This window comes from Eumetopias jubatus, unplaced genomic scaffold (assembly GCF_037043125.1).
Source record: "Eumetopias jubatus isolate StellerSeaLion01/CBP00866 unplaced genomic scaffold, mEumJub1_p1.0 scaffold_5, whole genome shotgun sequence".
In the NCBI taxonomy this organism is placed as follows: domain Eukaryota; kingdom Metazoa; phylum Chordata; class Mammalia; order Carnivora; family Otariidae; genus Eumetopias; species Eumetopias jubatus.
The window spans coordinates 63,559,587-63,567,283 of NW_028274811.1; the positions used below are offsets into that span (position 1 = coordinate 63,559,587).

Consider the following 7,697-nt stretch of genomic DNA (forward strand, 5'->3'; position numbering starts at 1 on the left):
AGGCATTTTGGCACTTTCAAGCACATAAAATAATTAAAAATGGGCCAAATATTTTTTTAACCACTATCAAAACAGTAACCGTTTACACTTATTGAATTCTGCTCTTGTTGCTTCTTCATCTTTTTTGGTCAGGCAGTCTCAGTTTCTCTGCTAGTATCAACCCATTTAATTCTCACAGGGCTATTAAGCTGGTACTCACATTATTGTTTATCCTGTGTTACAAAATGAGCACGAGGCACAGGAGTTTTAGGAATTTGCTCAATGCCACAGCCCAAGTAAGTGGTAGGGAACCCATCATTCTGACTCGAGTCCAAGCTCTTACTCATTATGCTAGAAGAGCAATTTGTTTGTGAAATAGGATCATTTTGTGCTTATTTAAAGTTTTATCTTCCTAAATGCATGAAGCTTTTTTTTTTTTTTTTTTGACCATGAAGCTACCCTTTGTACAAGTTATTCCTGGAGGAATGGGGGTGAAGGGTAATATTAAAAATTCATCTAGGCTTTTTTAAGAATTCATCCCTCTTGACCCCTACACTTAGTGTAGCCATAGTGAGCCCCTGCTACTGATAGAGATGTGTCACATATCCCTGGAGTGCCAGGAAGGAAAATGTCTGAGAACCACCGGTTAATATCATTAGATTTTTTATTACTAATAATAAAGATGGGCCTGAGTGACTCTCTAGCCCATAAGTTCTGCTTACTTGATGGCACATGCAGGAGAATATGCACAAACATAATTACTTTAACAACAATGTTTTTGGATGTCCAGCAGTACATACAGGTGTGAGTAAATCCAAGAAAGTGAATCAAAATCTGTTTTCATTGAGTTTCTGTCATACTTAGAAAAGTCTAATATACCTTGGAGAAAAAAAAATGTTAATGTGAAGAAATATATTTCAAAGTTGAGATGGAAATAGTTTAAGGCAGGACTCTGTTGCAGTATGTGATTTTACAAAGAAATCTTACTCTCCCCAGAATAACCAAAGGTGGGTTTTAAAACAAGTACGTAATTGTGCTAGGGTTCTTGTGTATATTCCTATGTGTGGGAGCATTAAGGATAAAACGTGAAGTCAGAAATCACATGGTAAAAGAAAAGTAGCTGTTGTGCTCATCAGAGACAAGATGGTCTGTACAAGTGTCCGTTGCATTGGCCCTGGGAGTCTTGGTATTTTAAGGAAAATACAGTCTAATGGCTTGCATAGATCTCCCTGAAGGTATAACTCGTTTTATCACTTTGCCGTACATTTTATTGTCCAAACTCTGGTTAACATTCTGCTGGAGAACAGAAATAGTTGATTTCTAAGAATAAATAATGATGGATCTGTAGGGTTCATTAATTTACCCTGGTGCAGGTTTTCCTTGTGGCCTTAAACGTTCCCCTACAGCTGGGTGATTGCAGTATTCCACATGTTCTGGCTTCATAAAAAGGAAGAAAGGGCTGGTTACTGCCCAGTTTTGTTTTGTTTTTTTTAAGTATCTATATCTAATACGCACACACACACACACACATTTCCTGACTAAAACAAAGGGTGACTCGGTGGTCATCAAGAGCCTTCCTGTTTTTGCTATATTTGGTGTCTTCCTGCATTCTTCCCTCTGGCTCCACAGCTCCTTCAGATCCTCTGTCATGCCCATTTGCTTGAACTTTGAACCTCCCTTGGCACCTTCTCCCAGTAGTTAAGCTCCCGTCTCTGACTGTAAGATCTTCAGTATTTTTCAGGATTCTTCTTCTTTTTTTCATGGAATCACTAGGTAGTGGTTAACTTTTGGTTCCAATAATTAGAATTCCATTTATTAAAGTTATAAGTTCAAAAACTTAGTACTTCTTGAAGAGTGAGTTTTTATGTTTGGCTTACAAATCTCACTATTAGAATTTTTAAGTCTAGCAACTTGTAACCATCATTTTAAAATATTTTGGGAACAATATTTGGCATCATTTCAAACTTAATACCTTCAAGTATACTTAGCTGAATTTATAGATTATATGTTCAGTATTCTTCTTAAATACTTCAATTGTGCAAAAGGAAAGACATGTCCAAAATTAAAAAAAATCTTTCTGGATAGTAAATATCTCCAATTAATATGACAAACTTAAAAATACCTTCAATTTTCTCAATAATTATGCAAAATAGTATAACTTTAATTGAATGCTGTCCTGTGTCCCCTCATCCTCAAAAGCCTGCAGCTTTCTGCTTGGGTTCTACCTGGCTGTCATGTACTGGTGAGAATCTCCTTTAGAGGAAAAGCCATGTAGATACCGATGTCCCTCAGTGCAGTTCCTTTCTTCAGTTTCTGCCTGGTTTTTGGTCCCCCTCCATTGCTTTCAAAAAGTTGTTAAATAATTTGTACAGTTTTAATTGTTTTATGTAAGAGGGTTAGTCTGATATCAACTCCTTTGTCATTCCCTGAACTGGACCTCTTGGACCAGAAACTCTTGATAAATACAAGGAGAAGGCTGAGCACAAATGAAACATCACAGATAATTACCCAACAACAAATAACGTCTTCTTTCATAGGCAAAGGTAGAAGATTTAAAAGCAGAATTCATTTGTGTCTTGCATGTTATTGATAAAGTAAAATGGTTGAAATTCTGTTATGCAGCCAGAAAAGCTACTGACATACTAGCAAAACTGAAGGGAGGCTGCCATTTCATTTGTGTGACCAGCGGGGCTCTGGAGTTGGCAGTGGCTCAAAATTGGTCTTGAAAAACCTTGCTCTAGAACCCATGTTGTGTTTTGTTCTTCCTTAAGTGACTTAGGTACCCGACAAATAGAAGATGACTGGTTTTTCAGCCTGCAAAAAAAGAGTGGATGTGCCTTTAGTATAGCAAGACACTTATGCAGAGTTTCATAACTAAGTTCTGTGAGTTTAAATTTGTGGGAGAATTTGTTATTCCATTTGAAACTTTTCTAAAATGCTTCATTAAATGCTATGGATAAAAAGTAGCAAGGGATAAGTAAAAAGAAGGATGGTGGAAGAGAAGATAATTTGCAACAAAACACTACACATAAAATGGTATTTGAGGGGAAACAAAGGGACAAAGAAAAGTAGGGAGCTGGGATAACTGTCTCAAACAAAAGAGTAACCACTTTTGTGAACTAATCTAAGCCAATTTGGCTGGTCAACAATGTCACATCAGATAAATAGGGAAACATGGGAGGAGGCTGCCTTCATGTTACCAGGTGATATTTTATGATGAAAGCAAGTCTTAGCTAACCCCCATTTCTGCCTAATGTACATTTATTAGTGAACTGGAACAAACAGTCATAGAATCTGCTCTTGTTTCCTCTGGAACATTCATCTCTCTGTCCTCAGCCACTTTGACAGGTAGCTTACATGAAAGATTTAACCTGAAGCCAATGCAAGAATATTTTGATGGCAGCGTCAGCCAGCACTTACTGGGGTCAAATGAGAGTTGTCCCCAAGATAGAGTGGGCCAAGGCCCTTAGAGTGTTGGATCTCAAGTGATTCCCAGTTTGGGCTTGTTGAATTTTGATGCTATCTTCCTTTAGTCTCACATACTCTCTAGCCAACCATGTGTTTCAAAAACCATTCATTTTAGCAATGAAAATTTACTGCTAAGATTTCTCTGTGATTAACAAAACTTCTTGTGAAGATTTTGATAAAATATTTGAAGTGCTTAAGTGTACTTCCTGAGTGTGGATTCCTCTTTAATCTATTTCAAATGTTAACTGAATGACCCTCCTTGAATATTTTAAAACTGGCCTATACCTGCCATATAATACCTACTTACTGATGGATTTTAAAAGTCTTTTTTTTTTTTTTTTTTTTTGAGTACCACTGCCACTGCCACGAGGTTGGCTTCAATGCTGATGAAGCACACAATATCGTTAAAGAGTGTATAGATGGGGTCTTGGGTGGTGAAGATTATGACCAGAACATCAACCAGTGGACAGCAAACATAGTGGAACAATCCTTGACACATGTGGTTAAGTTGGGAAAAGCTTATAAATATATTGTGACCTGTGCAGTGGTCCAGAGGAGTGCCTATGGCTTTCACACAGCCAGCTTGTGTTTTTGGGATACTACATCTGATGGAACCTGTACCATGAGATGGGAGAACCGAACCATGAACTGTATTGTCAGTGTTTTCACCATTGCTATTGTCCTGTGACAGACTAAAAATGTGCGGCCAAAGCCATTAACTTAAAACAACAACAACAACAACAAAAAACACCATTTTCTACACAGATAATAAAATAACTCTTGATGACAGTCAGATTTGTTCGGAATCCCTTCGCCCAAATGAATAGATTTGAATCCCCACCCATGCACTGAGGGTAGACATGGCTAATGAATAATTAACTGCTTTCTGCTTTGGTTAGATAGAGTCACAATCTTCAGTTATCAGAAGTTTCAGTCAAGATATAACTTGTCATCCTAGCCTCAGTCTTCCTCAATTTAATTCAAAGATTGATTTTATTTCAATTTCTAGGTAATAACCAACATTCTCCATTTCACATAGCGCATCGGGAGCAGCTTCAAACAGTATACATTTGACATTTGTAGTCATTAAGCATTTGGGTTTTTTCCTAATGGGTATGGATAAAGTGGGAGGCAGGTCTGTCCTGAGTATCACAGCTTTGAGAAGTCAACATTGCAGATGATTGCTCAGGAGCTGTCGCAGCAAGAGACCACCTACGAGGAAAATAGAGATAATTACAAACAACAATCACAGCTGTTAGCAGCAGCACTCGGAACACATCCTCAGCTTGAGAAGATTGCTACTGATGCATCAGACATTGAGCCGCACTCAGTCACTGGGATGGACCCAGAGTGGAGACAATCTAAGACAAAGCCAACACTAATAATACAGGAGAGGTCAAAACTGAAGTCCAGAGTTTGCCTTGCATGAGAAAGTTTTAATCATTTCAGAATTAAGGGCTAAAGGCTTAACATATTTTGCATAAGAGCTTTATTATCTAGAGGTTACTTACCAATCAACTCTGCAAGCTTTCTTACCGTACTTTAACATTTCCTATAGATGGCACTTGAATCATTATGCTTTTTTTCCCCAACTGCATAAGGAGCCACTCTTCATGCAGTTACTGGGCTCTGCCATTCAGGAAACATTTCATTGCTCCTTGACAGGGACATATAATTTTCAGCAGCCTAAGTTTAGTTATGTTTGACGCTTCTCCAGAAAAATAATTATGATTTATTTAAGAATATTCATTTTTGGAAACACTTGTTCATTTTATTTCCTGTGAAGCATATTTAATATTGGGATTGTTTAGTAACTGTCTTTTTTCCTCTAATTTCTTTTGCATTAATATCTTACCAAACCCACAAAATAACCAGCAACCATGACAAGTTGAGGGATACAAAAAAATAAAACACGTGTAAAAATAATAATAGCATAAGTCAAATAGATTAATTTAAATTCTGATAAAATCATATATTGCTTTGAAATAAGCAGCATTATTGGAATATATAAAAATGTATAGAGTAAGATAATATTGCCATCACTGTTCTTCTCTGTGTCCCAAATCTGCATATCCTATTAACATAAATTATATATATATTCAAGCATTTGAAATGTTTATTGTCATGCACAGAAAAGATGTTTGAATTTGGCAAAGTGTTAGTAATGTGTTTGCTTAAGGGACACTGAATGCAAAAATATATTGATGAATTTTAGGTTTTGTTTGAAGTAAATGAGGGTTAGCTGGCCTGTAGTGAGAATTAGCTGGAAGTATCTATTTGAGAGACAAAAATATACAGATTAGTTGTAGCCTTGGCCATAAATGAGCTTGCAGGGAGAATGTATAGAGGAACATCTCTGATCCTAAGGCAAGCAAACAATGATGGGTGTAGATTTAGTTAACTAGAGGGGAGGGATTTTAGGGTGATTACTGTATCATTCCTATTTTGTTTTCCTTAAAAGAAAGGTGAGGTCAGTTCCAAACTCATAGTGGTAGTTCCTTCTTAGAAGTCTGGAAAGTAGTCCCATTTCTTTTTTCAAATCTTAGTGTTTTTTTTTTTCCCCTCCCAAATCTGATTTTCCCCCTGTTAATGCTGATTTTGGAAGGAACTTACTGGAAAAACGTATTCTTTCCATGCTCCTGGACCCATATCACTGTGCAGCTGGGTCATTGAGTAAAGTGAAGACCATGGGAAAAACAGCACACGTTCCTTTCCTGCATCTTCCATCTGTGCCAATTAATCAACAAACTAAAGAACTTCTGAGTGTGTCCAAGTACATTGTAGGTATAAAATATTTTAAGCCTTGTGACAAATATTTTACTTGATCTGAACAATAATCCCAAAAGAAGAAAGGGAAGACATTCTTATTCATCACTCTCTAAAAGCAGCTCATATTTATAGAGCATCTTATACTATGTAAAGTGTTTTAATACAATTTTCTCAATCTAGCCTCAAACAAATTACCATGGTATCAGGACAATTTATAAGAGAGTAAGTGTGAGTAGTTAATATTCACAAAAGTCATTCAAGGTCACTTATGACCAAAGAAGTACAAATTAAAATTACCAGAAAACATTTTCAGCTGTCAAATAATTGAGGCCATGATGCACTCAATTTTGTTAAGGGCATGTGTTGGCAAAAAGGTTACCGCTGCTATAGACTGCTGGTGAACTTAGAATCTGTTATACCCTTTCTGAATGCTATTTTGGCACTAAGAAATCACTCAGGGTAAACAGGAGATAGAAACAAAGGTTTATGTTTAATTGACTACATTACAGACTTATTTCTAATATGGAATATGAGAAACGATTTATGTGGCAAATGTAATGTGAGGCAGTCATTTTGGAACATGAAGAAATCTTGCAAATGGAGACTCCATAAAGTGAAGCAAAAGTTGGAGGAAGGGAGCAGGGCAGCCTAATCATCTGTAATGCCCATCCCGTGAGTTTTAGATAAGAAAAATAAAATACTTGCGTAAGGCACTATTCTTTTGGGATTCTGACATTAGAGCCCAACCTAATTGTGGCATAACCATACTTGCTGGCTTATGCTATGTATGAATGCATTTACTTAATATTTAAAAACAAGTTTGTGATGATGCATTGGAAGCAAAGACATTCACGCAGCTGTCCTTACCCTGTGTGCTTTAGGCCTTGAATTCTTTTTTTTTGTCTGATATTAAAATCTGGCCCCTGCTTTCTTTGTTAGCATTTTCTGATGTATCTTTGACCTTTGTTTTACTTTAATCATCTAGTGGAATTTTGTTTTAGGTAGTTTTCTTGTTATCAGCATCTCACAGGATTTTGTCTTTTGACCCATTCTCCAGGTCTGTTTTTCATTTGGAAAGTTTCACACATTTGCATGAAAATATATTCATTATATATTGTGAAGTAAAACATAACAGGTTACAAAGCGATATATTTAGTATCAGCTCACATATGTAGGATTAAATCCCAAATTTGTGTGTGTGTGTGTGTGTGTGTGTGTATACATACAAACATATATCAGAAACGTAACTGCTTATTTTTGTGTGGCATGAGCTTTTTTCCTTTTACTTATATGCATTTTTTCATGAACACATGTCACACACACAAAAAGAATTAAAGTTTTATAAGTAAGCGTTAAATAATTTGCAACCAGCTTCTAAGGGCAATGGGGGCTCCTAAACTCTTGATGGAAGAACTATTAAAAAAATGTAAACCTCAAGTTACCTCTGGATCTCTTAGCCAGAGAAATAAAACTGGCAATTA

The 7,697-nt window shown here is 36.5% G+C and overlaps 1 pseudogene; it reads left to right on the top strand.

Moving 5' to 3' along the window:
* Positions 1–224: 224 nt before the first annotated feature.
* LOC114217584 (dynein light chain Tctex-type 3 pseudogene) lies at positions 225–4,135 on the top strand (annotated as a pseudogene).
* Positions 4,136–7,697: the final 3,562 nt, after the last annotated feature.